At 38.0% G+C, this 6,000-nt stretch overlaps 1 pseudogene; it reads left to right on the top strand.

Moving 5' to 3' along the window:
* The first annotated feature begins 700 nt into the window (after positions 1–700).
* Positions 701–6,000, top strand: part of LOC150040315 (anion exchange transporter-like) — a 41,200-nt pseudogene continuing 35,900 nt past the window's right edge.

Here is a 6,000-nt window from a genome sequence, read left to right as displayed (position 1 = left end):
ATTTTAGTCACTTCTTTGAAATGGATCTAAATGTTGTCATATATTTTATAGCACTGAGTAGCTGAAATCTTCCTACATAATTTTTTCTTAACAAGCATAAGCCTTAGTTAAGTGAACTGTGAAAGAGTTGAGTTAAAAATGTAGTTAAGATAATGAAGTCAGTCAATGGCATATTTAGGGATTAGTTCAAGAATTGTAGCCCACATTAAACAAGGGTGCTTGCAGCTCTTTGGAATGCAAGAAAGAAAATACATTCTCCAATGGCAGCCAATAAATATTTAGAAGGATTCAAATGAAAGAACGTTTCCACATTTCCTTTTGTTTCTGATACCAGGCAACAATGTGTGTGTGTGTGTGTGTGTGTGTGTGTGTGTGTGTGTGTGTGTGTACGTGGAGTCAGAACTTCTGTGATGTAAACTGAATTCCCAGTGCACAATTATCAGTTAGATACAGGAGGCCTGTCCCTATGGTAGTGTTTCTTACAATTTTACTTTCCTGCTAAATATTTCCAGCTAAATAAAAGGAAAGGGTTTCTGAGGACAAGACTGCTTGATTTTCTCATGGAGGTTTTACTTAAGTGTCAACCTCAGAGCCATTACCATGGCTGAATGCATTGCAAGTTGTTTCAGACGCTCCACGAAGGCTAAGGACTTCAGCATGCTTCTCTTTCCACAGAATTCCTCCACCTCGAACTCTCCCAATGGGCGTCCTCTCCGGCATAGTCACTGAAGCTTTCAAAGTGGCACTTGTAGGCTATGTGGCCTCTCTGGCTCTTGCTCAAGTATCTGCCAAGAAATTCAAATATTCCGTTGATGACAACCAGGTAGGGTATGCCTCTGTTGTAGCACTCTCTGAGTGCAGTTAGATCTCACATAGGCCTTCTTTGGCAATCTAAGTGATTTTGTATTTGATTAGGCTGGGGTTTGAACAAGGAGAAGCGCTTGCTAGGTTAGCCTTCTACTATTTGAGTAACATTCCAATCCCTTTTACCCTTAGTTATATTTCGATTCATATCGCATGCCTTTTCCTGGGCTACAATCCTTCAATTTATGCCGCCTTTTTAGTTAGAGTGTCAACCATGCACCAACATGCCAAGCTGTGACTTGAAATGAGACTCTTTCTCAGGCTGGCTTAGGACTGCCATCTTCTGATCTTTGCCTCTTCCATCATGGGGAATACAGGTATGAGCTAGCACAACAGGCTAACCTCTTCAGCTCTAGATTTTCCATACCTTCCTCGGGTTTATTATTCATATTTATTTTGTTTATAGTCTTCATTGATGGAGCAGAACCACATGCCCTCTGTATATAATGATGATTTATTTTGGGATTTATGATGACAAGGAGAAATGGATGGATTCTGATTGGCTGTAGATGTCATCTGAGAAAGGGAGTCTTGACAGAATCAAGATTAATTCTGAGGTTTTGGCTAATGAGGAAGAATTAGGGAAGAACTGACTGGATTGGTACATGTCTAGAACTCAAGTTAGGAGGGTGATAAATCTATTAGACATCAAATCCAGATGTGAAGTTAAAAAAAAGTTGAATATAATGATCCAAGTTGTAGGTATAAATTTGGGAGATGTCAACATGTTTTTAAGTAGCTAAGATACGCATAAAAGACAAAAAAGAAACGTTTTGATGATTATAATTGAGTGAGTGATCAGAGAAGTAGTGGGAAACCAGAGAAATTTGAGGTCATAGAAATTAAGGAAAAGCCAGATGCCATGGCTCATGCTGTAATCCTAGCTACTCATGAGGATGAGATCTGAGGATTTGAGGTTCAAAGCCAGCCCAGATAACACAAAGTCAAGAAACTCTTATCTCCAGTTAATCACTGGGAAATGGGAAGTAGGACTGTGGCTCAAGGATATAGTGGTAGCCTTGAGCTGAAGAGCTCAGGGACAGCCCCCAGGCCAGAGTTCAAGCTTCATCTCCCCTCTCAAAAAAAAAAATAAGAAAAAGAATTCTTATAATGGAAGAAATGTGCCAGGCACATCTGTTACTCCAGGACGATTAAGAGTTGAAGGTCAGCTTGGGAAGTTGTTTAATCGGTAGAACACTGGTTTATCATACAAAAGATCCTGAATTCCATTCCCAGTACTGGAAAAGAAATAAAAAAGGAAAAAATGAGCACCCAGTTTAGAGGGAGTTATGTGTGTGTGGAAGGGGTAATATTAACCAAGATGCATTCATTGTATATATTAACATATTAAATTGTTCATGCATTTTCTTAATACAAATTCTTAAAGGTTGAAAATAAAGACAGAAGAAAAGTTGATATCAGAGAGCTAAGTAAATATCATTTCTTTATAGGGTTATTACAAGGGTTGAGTTGCCTTAGTGCTTTAGGATAATCTCTGGCTCATTGTAAATACTCAATAGATGTGGGATATTTTTCATTAAAAATGTTAAATCATTACTGGTGGGAGAACAGAAATTAAACGACAGCCTTACAGTTTATCATTGTTTTGTGTAAGTAGAAAAGCTATAGTTGATTTGTAAATGTTGGTGACTTAGAAATGACCCATCTTGCTGTTATCAATCTTGTAGGAACTTTTGGCTCATGGTCTGAGCAACATGATCTCTTCATTCTGCTTCTGCATATCCAGAGCTCCTGCCGTGGGGAGGATGGCTGGTACAGCACAGGATCCACGACTCAGGTGACACATGTTCCCTGTGTGAGAAGTGGAAGTGTGAGCTCACAAAATCAGGAAAACATGTCCACCACTTCCGGTAGTGCTGAGCTGCTTCTAGAAAGTCATTCTGTCTCTCTTTGTCTCTTTCCTTCATTCCTTTCTCCTTTTTCTGCTGCATTCCCTCTCTCCTTTCTTTGCTTCTTCCCTCTCTCTCCCTCCTGCCCTCTTTTGCTTCTCTTTCTCTCTCTCCTTCCCTTCATCTCCATCTTCATCTCCATCTCCATCTTCCCTTTTCTGAATTGTTCTGCTGGAGTCTGACTCCATGAACAAACTAACATGGTCTGGACAAATGGCAGCTTCATTGTTCAGCAACCTTTGAAACGAATGCGCCCTCTAGTGATCATTCATATTTTTCCCATTTATCTAAATCATCAAGGTGAGATTTTTCTAGTTCATTTACTTTCTTTACATAAAATTAATTCTATTACACAGGAAACAAATCCCTGGGAAGAAAATTTCCATGTTTCACGATGAATCCATGTATAAATGTGGAATAATATGCCTGTGAATATTTTTGGTTAAAAAATTGTTATATAATTTGAGGAAATAAAAATAATTTATTAGGAACCTGCCATACAGTAGTATGTGGCAAGACCATTTTCTAGTCTCATTTAGCTTTTTCAGCTTGCTTAGGGCTCTTGATAAATGTGTTACTTGACATATGATTTAGTCTCAAATCCCGGAGATGTTTCTACCCTCAATGGATTCCATCTCTGAGTTTCCTTAGGCATTTACCACATTTTTTTAATTACTTGTTTACCAACAAGGAAACCCCCTGATTAATCTTTGTAACTTTCAATATCAAATGTCTAAAAGAAATCTTGGAGAAAGTTTGTAATTATTTTAAAATAATTTGAATTGTTCATAAATTTATTTAGTTAAGAGGGCAGGGAGAAAAGGATGCTCTTTTTTCTCTATCCTGTAGGCCACATATTTGAATGATTATTGCAGCAAAATTCCCCTAAGAATATTTTAATTAATAGAGATTTTTACACATTTGTCTTTTTGGACTCTGTTCCTCTGAGTAAATCAAATTTCCAGCTGGTAAGCATTTTTTTCATAGTTTTTAAATATCTGCCTTTAACTCAGATGTGGTGCTCTCATACTTGTAATCTCAGCGCTTGAAAGACATAGGAAGGAAGACTGAGAGTGTTTGAAGTCTATCTAAAAACAACATAAACAACAAAATATTCCTTTTATATTTCTTATAGTATAGAATTTATGGCACTAAATATTCCTAATGATCATTTGCTTGAAATACCTTTTTGACTTTTACTTCATAGAGATTTTTTTTCTGCATAGTATTCTATTTATCACATTTCCAACGAAATGAAAGAAATCTAGTGAAACACAAGTTTGGGAATATAAAACTTAGGTAGTAGGATATTGTCAAGAGAGAACTATGTTGACTACGATGGTCATTAATCTACCAATTCCTATGAAAATGCTCAAGAAGAACCGATTTAATGAATAGTTTCAAATAAACAGTGCTTTCCCATAGTTAGTTGTCTAGACTCTTCACATTCCAGTATTATGTTCATGTGGACGTCACAGACAGCTGACATGGTTTGAAGAAAACTCTAGTCAAATCAAAATGGAAAGCTGTGTTCTAAATAGACTTCCTTGTAAACACAATATATGTTTCCTTTAAAATGTATTTATTGTTATTGTAATGGTGATGTGCAGAGGGGCAGGCATTCCATAAATCAGATAAAGAGAATGTTTCTTTTGGAACAAGGTCACCCTCCCCTGTTCTCACCCAGCTTCTCCCCATCCACAAGTTGTACCGTTTATTTTTAATGTAGTGTCCAGAAGTATCATTGCTGTATTTGTTCACCTTTTATTGTACCATTTCTAGGCCTGTCTTTGCCTTCCCAAAACAAGACAAAGGGAAATGAAAAGGAAAAACATCAACAAAAGCATTTTTTTTAAATGTGAAGTCATTTTTATAAAACTGTTTCCACAATGATTTTGTGTTTCTTAGGAAGTGGGATTAAACATTGAAGAGTGATCTAGAAAATACATACACAAAAAGGCCAATGACAACCATTACAACATGTTAGCTACAGTACACTTATCAATGCATTCATCAATGTCTGTCTTTGCAGCATTCCCATAGAAATACTGTAACATAAATTTCTTTTTTTTCTTTTTTTTTTGCCAGTCCAAGGGCTTGAGCTCAGGTTTGGAGCATTGTCCTTGAGCTTTTTCTTGGCTAATATTCTACCATTTGAACCACAGAACCACTTCCAACTTTTTCTTCAGACGTGGTACTAAGGAATTGAACCCTGGGCTTCAGGCATGCTAGGCAAACACTCTACCACTAGACCACTCCACTCCTGGCTCTATAATATAGAATTTCTCTGGAGTTATGTTTCACGGGGTTAGGTGGTGTTTATTGCTCAGTGATAGTGCATTTGGTTAGCATGGGTTTGATCTCTAGCACTATAAGCCAAACCAAACTGAAACAACAACAACAGAATATTTTTATTTACTTACTTTGTTTTTCATAGTCTTGGGACTTGAACTCAGGTCCTGAGCACTGTCCTTGGGTACATTTTGCTAAAGGTAGCACTCTTCCACTTGAGCCACAGCACCACTTCTGGCTTTTTCTATGTATGTGGTTCCAGGGACTCAAACCCAGGGCTTCGTGAATGCCATGCAAGCCCTCTGCCACTAGGCATGCTCCAGGCTCTAGAATACATGTTGAACATAAAACTATGATCATTCTAATTCTTGCTTAAAACTTCGCACAGGGCTCAGAATTCAGATCTCAACATTGCCACAGGAATGAACACTGTCCAATGTGCTCATTCCTGTGGTCATCTGACTCATGTCTTCCTTTTAAAGCCAGTAGAGCCCCAATTCATATTACCTATCGTGTTTAGCCCTGCAAAGGAACATGGGGGTCAATGCACAATTATGGAAAGAATAAGTGAGAAAATAGTCAGTTATTTCCACAGCAGAGCACACATTTTTGCTGTCATTTAAAGGGACAAATGAAGCTAGGTGTTTGTTTTTTTTTTCTCCCAGTCCTGGGGTTGAGCTCAGGGCCTGAGCATTGTTCTTGGGCTTTCTCAAGGCCAGAGATCTCCCACTTGAGTCTCAGTACCACTTCCAGTTTTTTTCTACGTATGTGGTACCCAGGAATTGAACTTGGGTCTTTGTGCATGCCAGGCAAGCACTCTACCACTAGGCCAGACTCCTGGCTCCCACCCAGGGGTTTTTTAATTGTCATTTAGCTCAGCAGATTTAGAGTTGGAAAAATGTCATTTTTCCCTGAAACTATTTTTAAATGTTAA

This window comes from Megascapheus bottae, chromosome Y (assembly GCF_031878675.1).
Source record: "Megascapheus bottae isolate mThoBot1 chromosome Y, mThoBot2.hap1, whole genome shotgun sequence".
Taxonomy (NCBI): Eukaryota; Metazoa; Chordata; class Mammalia; order Rodentia; family Geomyidae; genus Megascapheus; species Megascapheus bottae.
This window is presented reverse-complemented; position numbering and strand designations above follow the sequence as displayed.